General features: G+C 44.5%; 1 pseudogene across 1 annotated transcript in view; it reads right to left on the bottom strand.

Moving 5' to 3' along the window:
* LOC311129931 (phospholipid-transporting ATPase IH-like) overlaps nt 1–14,675 on the bottom strand; it is a 66,758-nt pseudogene that overhangs the window by 43,621 nt on the left and 8,462 nt on the right. Inside the window, exons 5-14 of the transcript in view lie at nt 14,259–14,366; nt 12,374–12,502; nt 11,206–11,309; nt 11,064–11,114; nt 10,906–10,970; nt 10,632–10,713; nt 10,167–10,317; nt 9,745–9,942; nt 8,248–8,421; nt 7,991–8,157 (exon numbers count right to left, since the gene is read on the bottom strand). The product of the transcript in view is annotated as a phospholipid-transporting ATPase IH-like (transcript). The remainder of the gene's footprint in view (nt 1–7,990; nt 8,158–8,247; nt 8,422–9,744; nt 9,943–10,166; nt 10,318–10,631; nt 10,714–10,905; nt 10,971–11,063; nt 11,115–11,205; nt 11,310–12,373; nt 12,503–14,258; nt 14,367–14,675) is intronic.

Genomic DNA, 14,675 nt, shown 5'->3' with positions numbered 1-14,675 from the left:
GGAGAAGCAAGAGAGAGAGCTAGCTATATTTGGTAGATTTTTTTTTTTTTGAAGGTTCACTTAGCATCTAGCTAGTTTAGCCTACTCAAACACCCGGCTCAAAAACAGAGAGGGATGCTATGTTAGCTAACTGGCTATGGCTATCCAACACTGGAACTTTTCCAAGTTAAGGTTAGCTTTTGGTTTTATTAATTTACAAGCAAGTATATCCTACCAACGGGACATTAAAAACTGTAATATATTTTGTTTCACCGAGTCGTGGCTGAACGACGACATGAATAACATGCAGCTGGTGGGTTATACACTGTATCGGCAGGATAGAACAGCAGCCTCTGGTAAGACAAGGGGTGGCTGTCTATGTACACTGCTCAAAAAAATAAAGGGAACACTTAAACAACACAATGTAACTCCAAGTCAATCACACTTCTGTGAAATCAAACTGTCCACTTAGGAAGCAACACTGATTGACAATACATTTCACATGCTGTTGTGCAAATGGAATAGACAACAGTTGGAAATTATAGGCAATTAGCAAGACACCCCCAATAAAGGACTGGTTTTGCAGGTGGTGACCACAGACCACTTCTCAGTTCCTATGCTTCCTGGCTGATGTTTTGGTCACTTTTGAATGCTGGTGGTGCTTTCACTCTAGTGGTAGCATGAGACGGAGTCTACAACCCACACAAAAGCTCAGGTAGTGCAGCTCATCCAGGATGGCACATCAATGCGAGCTGTGGCAAGAAGGATTGCTGTGTCTGTCAGCGTAGTGTCCAGAGCATGGAGGCGCTACCAGGAGACAGGCCAGTACATCAGGAGACGTGGAGGAGGCCGTAGGAGGGCAACAACCCAGCAGCAGGACTGCTACCTCCGCCTTTGTGCAAGGAGGAGCAGGAGGAGCACTGCCAGAGCCCTGCAAAATGACCTCCAGCAGGCCACAAATGTGCATGTGTCTGCTCAAACGGTCAGAAACAGACTCCATGAGGGTGGTATGAGGGCCCGACGTCCACAGGTGGGGGTTGTGCTTACAGCCCAACACCGTGCAGGACGTTTGGCATTTGCCAGAGAACACCAAGATTGGCAAATTCGCCACTGGCGCCCTGTGCTCTTCACAGATGAAAGCAGGTTCACACTGAGCACGTGACAGACGTGACAGAGTCTGGAGACGCCGTGGAGAACGTTCTGCTGCCTGCAACATCCTCCAGCATGACCGGTTTGGCGGTGGGTCAGTAATGGTGTGGGGTGGCATTTCTTTGGGGGGCCGCACAGCCCTCCATGTGCTCGCCAGAGGTAGCCTGACTGGTACCGAGATGAGATCCTCAGACCCCTTGTGAGACCATATGCTGGTGCGGTTGGCCCTTGGTTCCTCCTAATGCAAGACAATGCTAGACCTCATGTGGCTGGAGTGTGTCAGCAGTTCCTGCAAGAGGAAGGCATTGATGCTATGGACTGGCCCATCCGTTCCCCAGACCTGAATCCAATTGAGCACATCTGGGACATCATGTCTCGCTCCATCCACCAACGCCACGTTGCACCACAGACTGTCCAGGAGTTGGCGGATGATTTAGTCCAGGTCTGGGAGGAGATCCCTCAGGAGACCATCCGCCACCTCATCAGGAGCATGCCCAGGCGTTGTAGGGAGGTCATACAGGCACGTGGAGGCCACACACACTACTGAGCCTCATTTTGACTTGTTTTAAGGACATTACATCAAAGTTGGATCAGCCTGTAGTGTGGTTTTCCACTTTAATTTTGAGGTTGACTCCAAATCTAGACCTCCATGGGTTGATACATTTGATTTCCATTGATCATTTTTGTGTGATTTTGTTGTCAGCACATTCAACTATGTAAAGAAAAAAGTATTGAATAAGATTATTTCATTCATTCAGATCTAGGATGTGTTCTTTTAGTGTTCCCTTTATTTTTTTGAGCGGTGGTCTAAGGCACTGCATCGCAGAGCTTACTGTGCCACTAGAGATCCTGGTTCGAATCCAGGCTCTGTCGCAGCCGGCCGCGACCGGGAGACTCATGGGCGGCGCACAATTGGCCCAGTGTCGTCCAGGGTAGGGGAGGGAATGGCCGGCAGGGATGTAGCTCAGTTGATAGAGCATGGCGTTTGCAACGCCAGGGTTGTGGGTTCGATTCCCATAGGGGGCCAGTATAAAAAAAATAAAAAAAAATAAAAAAAATAATGTATTCACTAACTGTAAGTCGCTCTGGATAAGAGCGTCTGCTAAATGACTAAAATGTAAAATGTAAATGTAAACAACAGCTGGTGCACAATATCTAAGGAAGTCTCGAGGTTTTGCTCGCCTGTGGTAGAGTATCTCATAAGATGTAGACCACACTATCTACCAAGAGAGTTTTCATCTATATTCTTCATAGCTGTCTATTTACCACCACAATCCAATACTGGAACTAAGACTGCACTCAATGAACTGTATACGGCCACAAGCAAACAGGAAAACGCTCATCCAGAGGCGGCGCTCCTAGTGGCCGGGGACTTTAATGCAGGGAAACTTAAATTTGCTTTACCTCATTTCTACCAGCATGTTAAATGTGCAACCAGAGGGAAAAAAAACTCTAGACCACCTTTACTCCACACACAGAGACACGTACAAAGCTCTCCCTCACCCTCCATTTGGCAAATCTGACCATAATTCTATCCTCCTGATACCTGCTTACAAGCAAAAACTAAAAGCAGGAAGCACCAGTGACTCGGTCAATATAAGAAGTGGTCAGATGTAGCAGATGCTAAGCTACAGGACTGTTTTGCTAGCACAGACTGGAATATGTTCCGGGATTCTTCCGATGGCATTGAGGAGTACACCACATCAGTCACTGGCTTCATCAATAAGTGCATCAATGATGTCGTCCCCACAGTGACTGTACGTACATAGCCCAACCAGAAACCATGGATTACAGGCAACATCCGCAAAAGGGTTACATGAGCTAAAGGGTAGAGCTGCCGCTTTCAAGGAGCGGGACTCTAACCCAGAAGCTTATAAGAAATCCCGCTATACCCTCCTATGAACCATCAAACAGGCAAAGCGTCAATACAGGACTAAGATCGAATCGTACTACACCGGCTCCGACGCTCGTCGGATGTGGCAGGGCTTGCAAACTATTACAGACTACAAAGGGTAGCACAGCCGCGAGCTGCCCAGTGACACGAGCCTACCAGACGAGCTAAATTACTTCTATACTCGCTTCGAGGCAAGTAACACTGAAACATGCATGAGAGCATCAGCTGTTCCGGACGACTGTGTGATCATGCTCTCCGTAGCCGATGTGAGTAAGACCTTTAAGCAGGTCAACATTCACAAGGCCACAGGGCCAGACGGATTACCAGGACGTGTACTCCGAGCATGCGCTGACCAACTGTCTAGTGTCTTCACTTACATTTTCAACCTCTCCCTGTCTGAGTCTGTAATACCAATATGGTTCAAGCAGACCACCATAGTCCCTGTGCCCAAGAACACTAAGGTAACCTGCCTAAATGATTACCGACCCGTAGCACTCACATCTGTAGCCATGAAGTGCTTTGAAAGGCTGGTCATGGCTCACAACACCATTATCCCAGAAACCCTAGACCAGGGGTGTCAAACGTCCGGCCCGCGGGCCGGATCAGGCCCGCAAACGGGTTTAATCCGGCCCGTGAGATGATAAAAAAAAAAAAATATATAATAATTTTGTAAAGTATAAAAATTCGCTGCAATTTTTCAATAAAATAAACTGCTGTTCCAATTGCGTCCACTGGATGGCGCAATAGCAATTGTGTTAAGCAAGCAAACTGTTTATACTGGGGCAGAGCAAGTAGGTCAAGCACGTGCAGCCAATGAGCTACTTTGTTTTGCCCGCGATATTTATTACGGCTTCTACTTTTAACATTATGTGCTTTGGCACCCTCATTGCCCCAATATGTCTCTGTCAAAAAAGAGAAAAGTGGACGCAGAGTGCAGAGTGTTCAAAGAAAAATGGTCATCCTATTTATTCACTGAATTGAATGGGAAAGCTGTATGTTTGGTGTGTTCAGAGCATGTTGCAGTGCTGAAAGAATATAACCTTCGTCGCCACTATGTGAGTCTTCATGCCGACAAATATGACAACTTTCAAGGACAGCGGAGATGAGAGAAGGTGAATGAACTGTTGGCGGGTCTGAAGAAACAGCAGTCTGTGTTTACTCACAGCCGAGACATCAGTGACACTGCAGTGAAAGCTAGCTACCTCATTGCTAATGAAATCACAGTGGCTTCAAAACCATTTAGTGAGGGTGAATTTGTAAAAACATGCATGATGAAGGCAGCGGAGATTGTGTGCCCTGAAAAGCGGCAGGCTTTTGCAAATATCAGCCTGACAAGAAACACAGTTGCAGACAGGATTTCCGATCTTTCAGTAGATTTGGACAGCCAGTTGAAGCAAAAAGTAAAGTCATTTATTGCGTTTTCGGTTGCAATTGATGAAAGCACGGACATTACAGATGTTGCACAACTGGCCATTTTCATCCGCGGAGTTGATGACACATTGACCGTCACCGAGGAGTTCGTGGAGTTGGTGCCGATGACAGATACAACGACAGCAGCTGATATTTTTACCGCACTCGTCGGCGCGCTGGACAGGGTTGGAGTGGACTGGTCCCACGCTGTCAGCCTGGCTACAGATGGTGCGCCCTCAATGATCGGGAAAAAAGCAGGCGTTGTGACAAAGTTCAGAGAGAAAGTTCAATCTGCAAATGGAGGACGTGATTTTTTGACTTTTCACTGTATTTTGCACCAGGAGGCTTTGTGTTGCAAGTCATTAAAGATGGATAACGTCATGAAGGTGGTCATCCAAACTGTTTATTTCATCCGATCCAGAAGCCTGAATCACCGTCAGTTTGACAGCCTTCTCAGAGAGAAAGACCACATCTATGGCCTGCCATACCACACTGAGGTAAGATGGTTAAGCCGAGGTGCTGTGCTGAGGCGTTTCTTTGATTTACGAGAAGAAATTGAACAGTTCATGGAAGAAAAGGGCAAACCAGTGTTAGAATTTCATTCCGCAGAATGGATGCAGGACCTTGCATTTATGGTGGATGTTACAGAGCACCTGAATAACTTGAACAAACAGCTGCAAGGGCGCAACAAAGTTGTCACGCAGTATTATGACAGCATACGTTCTTTCAAGTTGAAGCTGTCATTGTGGGAGACGCAACTTGCCGGTGGTGATGCAGCTCACTTCCCCTGTCTGAAAAATGTGTGCGCGACCCAACATGTGGCAGACATGAAGCGGTTCAAAGATAAAATAACGGGACTGTTACGGGAGTTTGAGCAACGCTTTCAGATTTATGTTTATATGTTTTTATGTTGATGTGCTATTGTTTTTAATTGATTTTATTTTATTTGTATATTTAACCTATTCTTGACTCTGTGGTTCTTGCACTTGTTTGGGGAACAGGATTTCATTATTTTTATCTACATTTCTGCCTGAGAAATGACACCCTGATATAGTTCTGTGATCTGTGAAACAGTTCTGTTAATCACTGAGGCATTGTGTGTTTGTGTGTTCTTTTTCTTTAGAATTTTCAAATAAACTTGACGTGTTTTATGATTAATAGTGATGTTGTGCTTGTACTATTTTGGACACACTGTCCTCAGGCTCCAGCTTTATGTTGTATGTTGATCGTATTAAAACAAAGAAAACAATCTGAAGTTGTTGTTTTTAAGTTATATATACCATGATTTTTCCGGTCCGGCCCACTTGGGAATAGATTTTCCTCCATGTGGCCCCTGAGCTAAAATGAGTTTGACACCCCTGCCCTAGACCCACTCCAATTTGCATACCGCCCCAACAGATCCACAGATGATGCAATCTCTTTTGCGCTCCACACTGCCCTTTCACACCTGGACAAAAGGAACACCTATGTGAGAATGCTATTCATTGACTACAGCTCAGCGTTCAACACCATAGTACCCTCAAAGCTCATCACTAAGCTAAGGACCCTGGGACTAAAAACATCCCTCTGCAACTGGATCCTGGACTTCCTGACGGACCGCCCCCAGGTGGTAAGGGTAGGTAACAACACATCCGCCACACTGATCCTCAACACGGGGGCCCCTCAGGGGTGCGTGCTCAGTCCCCTCCTGTACTCCCTGTTGACTGCATGGCCAGGCACGACTCCAACACCATCATTAAGTTTGCCGATGACAACAGCGGTAGGCCTGATCACCGACAAGACAACCTATAGGGAGTAGGTCAGAGACCTGGCCGTGTGGGGCCAGGACAACAACCTCTCCCTCAACGTGATCAAGACAAAGGCGATGATTGTGGACTACAGGAAAAAGAAGAGGACAGAGCATGCCCCCATTCTCATCAACAGGGCTGTAGTGGAGCAGGTTGAGAGCGTCAAGTTCCTTGGTGTCCACATCACCAACAAACGAACATGGTCCAAGCACACCAAGACAGTTGTGAAGAGGGCACAACAAAACCTATTCCCCCTAAGGAGACTGAAAATATTTGGCATGGGTCCTCAGATCCTTAAAAAGCTTCTACAGCTGCACCATCGAGAGCATCCTGACTGGTTGCATCACTGCCTGGTATGCAACTGCTCGTCCTTCGACCGCAAGGCATTACAAAGGGTAGTGCGTACGGCCCAGTGCATCACTGGTGTCAAGCTTCCTGCCATCCAGGACCTCTATAACAGGCGGTGTCAGAGGAAGGCTCTCAAAATTGTCAAAGACTCCAGCCACCCTAGTCATAGACTGTTCTCTCTGTTACCGCACGGCAAGCGGTACCGGAGCGCCAAGTCTAGGTCCAAAAGGCTTCTAAACAGCTTCTACCCCCAAGCCATAAGACTCCTGAACATCTAATCAAATAGCTACCCAGACTTTTTGCATTGTGTGTGTGTCCCCCCCTCTTCTACACTGCTGCTACTCTCTGTTTATTATTTATTCATAGTCACTTTAATAACTCTACCTACATGTACATATTACCTCAATTACCTCGACTAACCGGTGCCCCCGCACATTTACTCGTACCGGTACTCCCCGTTTATAGCCTCGCTATTGTTATTTTACTGTTGCTCTTTAATTATATGTTACTTTCATTTCTTATTATTGTGTTATTTAATGTTTTTTTGTTGGTATTCTTTCTTAAATTGCATTGTTGGTTAAGGGCTTGTAAATAAGCATTTCACGGTGAGGTCTACATCTGTTGTATTCAGCGCATGTGACAAAGACAATTTGATTTGATTTATTGCTAAACTGCTTTCTGACTATACACTGTACTGCATGATTGTAGCAGGTTTACTAACGTGTTAGTGAACTAGAACTACTAGAACTATGACGTGACAACGATGTAGGCTATGTGTAGCAGTTAGCGGTCATGATATGAAGGTTTGGCTTGTAATGTTTTTTTGCCTGGTCACAGACTGCTGATGTGTTGTGAAGAGAAAAGGTGAGAGGAAAGCGAAGGTAAAAGGTGAGAGGAGGAGAGCGCGTAGATAGTTGCAAGAAGGAATTATATATACTGTTCAACAAGAAAAGTGATCATGCTGTTTGTATGTGGCTGCTATGAAAGTTAACTGTTTGCGTGTGATCAGGGGTGTATTCATTCCGCCGATTCTGTAGAATTTTTTTTCTTAAACGGAAGCAAACTGAAAGAAGTGGGGATAAACATACCTGAATTTGTCCAATAGAAACTCTCATTTGCAACTGTTGGACTAATGATTACACCCTAGATCAGCTAGATGCACTCAAAATTCTCTCGACCTGTGGCCCTACGTTGCAAACTTTCCTTCGTAGGCTAGGTTGTAGCAACCTCATGATGGGTATAGGGAAAATTCGAGTATCATCTAGTAGCCTAAACCTACCGATGTTACATTGAGCTGGGTGAATGGAATATGAATGACAGTCATCCAATACGCTGTCATAGAAATAAGGCCATGCTCATAAAAAATAAATAATCATCCTCCCTCATCTTAAACGGCACCGACCGCCACTGGTGTGTCTGTTACCTCTTCATGCCCTCCACCAGAGCCACCTCATCAGGAGAGGATGATATGTAGAAGGAGGTGGGTTTTCCCTGGTGGATCCCTCTCTTGATGCTATCCACTGTCTCCTCCTCCTTCACCTGCACCGTGTGGCACAGACACAGAGCCCGGAAGAACAGCTCCTCATGCTCCTGGAGACACACAGGAACACAGACACACTGTTACACACTGTTACACACTGTTACACACTGTTACACACACACTCTCTCTCTCTGTCTTACCCTGCGGTATCCTCCAGGTGAAGAGTCGATCATGTCTATGCTGGAAGCAGCACTGAGGATCTGTCCATTACAGATGGCATGGGGGATATAGACATGTCCGTCCACACAGCATTCTATAAACTCCATGTTGTTCTCTGTCAACGTCCCGGTCTTATCAGTAAACACATACTCTACCTGCACACACAGACAGAAGCAGAAGTTATCTCTAGATGCTGACCTGGGCCCGTATCCACAAAGCGTCTCAGAGTAGAAGATTGGTCATAAGTGCTCAGAATAGAGACATTTTACTCCTACTCTTACGGGTAAAAATAAAAGCTTTGCATGAAACCTCTTTAGTCATAATAGTCACACCGAGTCGACAGATATTTAGGAGACCTCATGAGCTGTCCTAACTAGTTAAGAGTTACCAGCAGGTGTCTTAATAATCGAAAAATGCAGCGAGTCAGTGGTTCCTGCACCACATGCAATTGCTTAGGAGTTGTTGAAAGAATGTTTTGATAATTCTAAAGAATCAATCCACAAATAATCGAGACCTACATGAAACAGTATCTCTTGTGCCTTTGACAATGATTTCACATAAGACCTATTTCACATGATATGCCTAAATACTTATAACAAATAGGCTAATAAATAAACATATTTTTCTTTTGATTATTGAATTACCTACATTATGTTATTTCAAGTTATCCCTTTGGAGCGCAATATCACATTGTTAAAAAATATGCCTAAATTAGGCATGCCTATAAATTAGGTAATTGAAGGCATCTAGGGCTTATGCTAACTTTGATTGTCTTCGATGAATATGACAGTACTTTCAAACGTTGTATGCAACATTACCGGCAAGTGGTTTGAGGCCGACTGGTAATATTGTCAAAATTCTACTTTTAACAAACATCAGAATTGGTTCAAAAAAGCTTATTAGGCGATAATTAAGAGAAGTGATCATGTCAGGCAAAATTAGATTAAACGTTTTACCATTGCGACATTAAGATGTACAGTCACATTCACCATCGTTGTCTTAAGCATGCTACAGAGTTCACAGCTGGCGATGCCTCCTCGTGATTGGTTATTCCCCATCATTTGCAACAATGTCAATGAGGATCATCACCATCTTTCCTTTGCGGTACCTCAAACTGTCGTGATTACCAACTGAGATAAACTTCTATGAGTTGATTTTACTCCTGGCTCAGAGTTCGTGTCTTACCATCATCCTAAAACCTACTCTGAGCTGGGAGGGTTTTTTTTTGTCTTAAAAACTGGTTTTAAAAGGATTCCTAGGACCTTTTCTGAGATGCTTTATGGATACGTGCCCTGAGATCAGTTTTTGGAGTGTGTGTAGTATACGTATACGTATATGAGTGTGCTTGTGAACTATACGTGCAGTATAAATGTGTGTGTGTGCACTATATGTTTGTGCGTGTGTGTTTGTGTGTGTGTGTGTGCATACGAGTGAGTCTAGTATATCTAGATGTTCAGGATATGTGTGAGTGTGTGTACCTGTCCCAGTTCTTCGTTGAGGTCAGATGTGTTGACCTGAGCCCCCTCCCCCAGCTCCTCATCATACATATCCTTGTCCCAGGCTATGAAGTAAGAACCCAGGAACTTCTGCATCTCCACGGTAACATACATGGAGACTGGGATGATGTAGTTAAACAACACCATGAAGGCCAGGAAGTCTGTGAACGCCCTGATCACCTGAGAGAGAGAGGAGAGGATGGAGGGAGGGGGAGAGGCAGGGAAGTGAGATTGAGAGGGAGGGAGAGAGAGACGGAGGATGCAGGGAGAGAACGAAAGGATGGTTAGAGACAGAGAACAAGAGGCTTTATCAGAATCAGTTAACGTTGAACAGGTGTGACCTGATGAATCATTTTGCCATGACAGCGTGCATTGTGGGTAGCGTAGTGGTTTGGGGGACTAACCACATGGCGTCCTCTGTCAATCTCGGTCCTGTGGTTGTACCAGGGTTCGTCGCGATCAGGTGAACACTGCCATGCATACTTCAGAACCGTGTTAATGACCGCTTTACTGATCAGGATACACAGATACACGATTAGGAATGCATTCATCAACCTGGAGGGAGATAGAGGGAGGGAGAGAGTGAGGGAGTTAGGGGGAGGGAGAGAGGAGAAGTTTAGATGAGCTAAATGCAGATTGGTTCTACAGAACTGGATGCAAACAGATTGTCAATAGAGCGTTTCACACACGCACACACACACACCCCGCTTGAACGAGATCAAATAGAATTATGCAGACTTTATGTAATAACAGAGAGTCTACTATTCCTTCTACTATGCTAACTCCTGCTATACTTCAACAGACAGGTAGTTATACCCACACCAAAGCAATTAGACACAGAGAGGGGAAGGAATAGGAACAGATCTTACTTTTCCACAGCTGAGCGTTTCTGGGATTTGGACTGGTAGTTAAGCGCCATCTTGGTGTCCATGCCTGTGTAGATGGCTACAGCTGAGGGAACAACAACCAGGGGTTACCATCAATACAGACACAGACACAGAACAGTGTGTGTGTGTGTGTGAAGAATGTATTTCATAGTCAGGACACGTTTCGGTGGACGGTATGGCTATGGCAACATGTGCCGACTCACACTCAAATATAACCATAGATATAACTTTATACACAGAACAGTGTGTGTGTTACCATAAATGTGTTCTGTGTTCTTCAGGGTAGCTCCTCTGAGGAGAAGATTTTCAGCTCCCAGGGGTCTAACATGAGAAGAGGAACAAGATCAAAAGAAATAAAAAACATGTCCTGTTCAAAGATGGTTTAAGAATGAGAGAGGGGGATGCTGGTCTTACCTGGCTAAGGGATCTTCTCTTTCCTTATAAATATTGATGCGCCCCACAAATCTAAATGAGAAAAATAAAATGTTTGCAATTTTCAACAAACGAACAGGTCACTCAATGATTCTGTGTGTGTCACACATTGTGTGTCACTCACTTGTAGAGGTCAGGTTGTGGTTGTTCACATTCAATAGTTGCATGTAGAGAGTCCACCTCCTGCTCTGTCTTAAAGGCCATGGTGTCTGGTACAGCATAGTAGGTCTGACACAGCATAGTAGGAGGGAGAGAGATGAATCACTGAGAAGTCATGTTTGATCAGAGAGCATGCTGGAAAAATTAAGGGGTGGATCCCAGCAGTGTACGTGCGTGTGTTAGGGCTGCATGTTATATCATTTCAGCATCGACATTGCGATGTATGCATCCGCAATAGTCACATCGCAGAACGTGCGATTTAGTAAGGTAAACATATATCAGTCTACAATATATGTTTTTAAAAATGTTAAACTAGCATTATATCTGTCTGATATAACGTAATTTACTCTGATTTATGGGTTATTGGATACACAGTTTATTATTATTGTTATTATTTTAAACACGGAGTTCGTTGCTGCACGTGGTAGACATGCAGGCTCTGCTTGCGCGTGACGAAATGATGAGCGAGGAACAGGCAAAAAATACAGAAATTTTGAATTTGGTTGCAAAAAGAAATGCATCGTCAATTATATGGAAATATTTCGGCTACAGACAGGATGATGTTGACCAAAAACAGGTACTTTGTCGAGAGTGCCTTGCAATTGTTGCCACAACACGACCAATTTGTTCGATCATTTAAGGCGGCACCACAAATCTTCCTATGACGAGTGCAAAGCATCTCAATGCCCTCCAAAGCAAAAATCTATTTTGGATGCCTTTGCCAGTATTACACCATACGAGAAAGGTTCCAAACGGCAGAGAGAAATCACAGATTCAATAACATTTCACGTCGCCAAAGACATGGTACCAATTAACACGGTTACCAAAGAGGGTTTTAAAAACATGATCCGGTCGCTTGACAAGCGGTATGTAATGCCATCACGCAACTATTTTTCTCATTTTTTAATTTTCCATGAAGATGCAGTTCCCTACAAAATCACCCCAATCATTCTAGAATAATTAATTATTCTCAAATAGAGCTTTTCAAGTCATCTGGTGAAGACATCCTGTATTTTTTCATATCGCAGAAAAACAAAATATCGCAATGTCAGTTATTTCCAATATTGTGCAACCCTAGCGTGTGTGTAACGGTGTGAGTGTGTGTGTGTGAGAGAGAGAGTGTGTGTGTATACCTTGTGGCTGGACTCTCCATCCAGACTGGTGGTGGTGACATAGCAGGTTCCGTCATCGCGGCTGGACGAGAGGAGGATGAGGTCACAGGGGAACGTCTCGTCCTCCCTCACCATGACAACATCCCCAACCTGACAGGTCAACCACATCAACAACGATCATCAGTTTAGACTCAAGAAATACAGGCTGGGTCCTAAATCACACCCTATTCCCTTGTGCACTACTATTGACCTGATCGAAGTGGAGTGGACTACCCAGTGGTGTAGCCAGAAATGTGTTGGTGGGTGGGCTTTTTTTGGGAAGCAGCTAACTTCCTGCAATTTTACACATTTTGCCATGGGGCAAAGAGACAAATGAGCAGAGAAAAATATACTTCTTCGTGGTTTAGTTAGTTATTTTTGGCAACCCCTTCCGTGAGAGTGAATGTCATTCCAGTTAATCTGTTCTGTTATATTTAATCAAATCTGACTAACTCAGTGCACTGCTTGCTATGAATTCTATCTGATGGTGTTTGCATGTTTAGGTAAAAATACAAAAAATGTCCCATTTGGAACACTTTTAATAAATGTTTTTGCTCAATCTGAATGGGTGCCTACACCCCTGGGACTACCAAATTCCTCATACAGTGCACTGCTTTTGACCAGAGCCATACCTGGTGGCTCTGGTGGTCAAAATGTTTGCACTATTTGGGGGATGGGATGTCATTTAAATTTTTCCTTTATAAACCCCATGCCATTGTAAACAAACAGAGGTGTTTTGGATCTGGTGAGCCACCATACTGCTGCAGATCCAGAAATAATTACACATGAGTAGCAGTTATCCTACAGGAAACACACATGCCTTGCAAACACTTTCATATTCCACTCCTTATTCCTGGGGACTGAGTTGTTGCGTAACGGTGGGATTATGCAAGTGGAGCATCTTAACTGCCTATAAATCCCATCTCCATGGTGACCGTACTACACATACACGCGCTATAGCGATTACTACTATATTCTTTACTATTCCTCTTCCTTATTTTCCCCCATAATCCACTCTGTTTGATCTGTGGGGGGAGTCGGGGGACCATGGGTGAGGAACTTCGGTAGAATGTGCATGTATGTGTGTGTGGATGACGAATGTCTTTCATAGTCAGGTCACGTTTCAGTGGACGGCATGGCAACACATGCCGACGCACACTCAAATACAACTATAGATATTACAGTACATGGACCTGCCGGAGATTACAGAGTTCTGCTTTAAATGAGACATAGTCCCTGTCTCCGCTCGGTCTCTGTTATCTGCTGTGTGGCTATGACACTGCAATGTGTCTCACAGTAACACTCATAGAAATCCTATTAAATTCTAATTCTATGGTAACACCATTGTTCTGATCCTAGTCCAGTCTGACATCACAGGTTGATATTTAATCTGTCTGGAAAGGCAAATCCTTTTCCCTGTACGGGACCAGAGTAATCACAACAGGAATGTTTGGGATGGTACTGTTGGGTAATGTTAATCTTCTCTGGGACGCTAGCTATGGCATCGCAGACAAACGCACGTACGTTCCAATGGAGACCAGCCTTAAAGGTCTCAGGAATGGATTTAATTTCAATATGATCAAAGATGATAGCCGTGGCTATGATATAAATGTTCAAAGGTTATATAACTATGGGTATTATTCAATGTACAAAATAATCAGTCCATTTTGTTACATGAATATGAATAAAATAGAAGAGGGATGAGCTCTCATACTAGCCATTATACTCACATACTATAGCTATTACAGCTAAAGGCTCTGTCTGACCATACATAGAATAGAGAAACACCAGCCAGTGAGGCCCAAAGGCTTCATAATAATGTGTAGTAGACTGGAGAGTAGAAGGCCCATTAATAGGGTAGTCATACCCGTAGCTTGGAGCTCTGCGTCCTCACCACCGTCCCCTGCTGCACCACATCCACAGGACACTCATTTGTACTGCAGTCTGCCTTGTGTCTCAGCCAGTCTTCATAACCCTGGAGGAGAGAAGGGGAGGAAGGGAGGAGAGGAGAGTGAGGAAGAGAGAGAGAGAGCGAGAGAGAGATACGGTCATACATGGTCTTCGGTGGTATCTAATTAGTGGTATGTTCCGTCAGCATGGTGACCCGTTTGCAGGGCCTCTACACAACATGTCCTGTTTTAGACTAATGCTTGTATAAGGCCTGGGCTTCGTGTGGTTCATGCATCACTGCTATCATCACATCTGCTGTCACTACCGGAACACAGTGGAGGAAGGCTTCCCTAGATTTACCAACACCAATGACCAGAGGATGTGTGTGTGTCTG

Source organism: Coregonus lavaretus (assembly GCF_964263955.1).
Source record: "Coregonus lavaretus genome assembly, chromosome: 5".
Lineage (NCBI taxonomy): Eukaryota > Metazoa > Chordata > Actinopteri > Salmoniformes > Salmonidae > Coregonus > Coregonus lavaretus.
The sequence above is the reverse complement of the archived record's forward strand: the minus strand, read 5'-3'. Positions and strand labels throughout refer to the sequence as shown.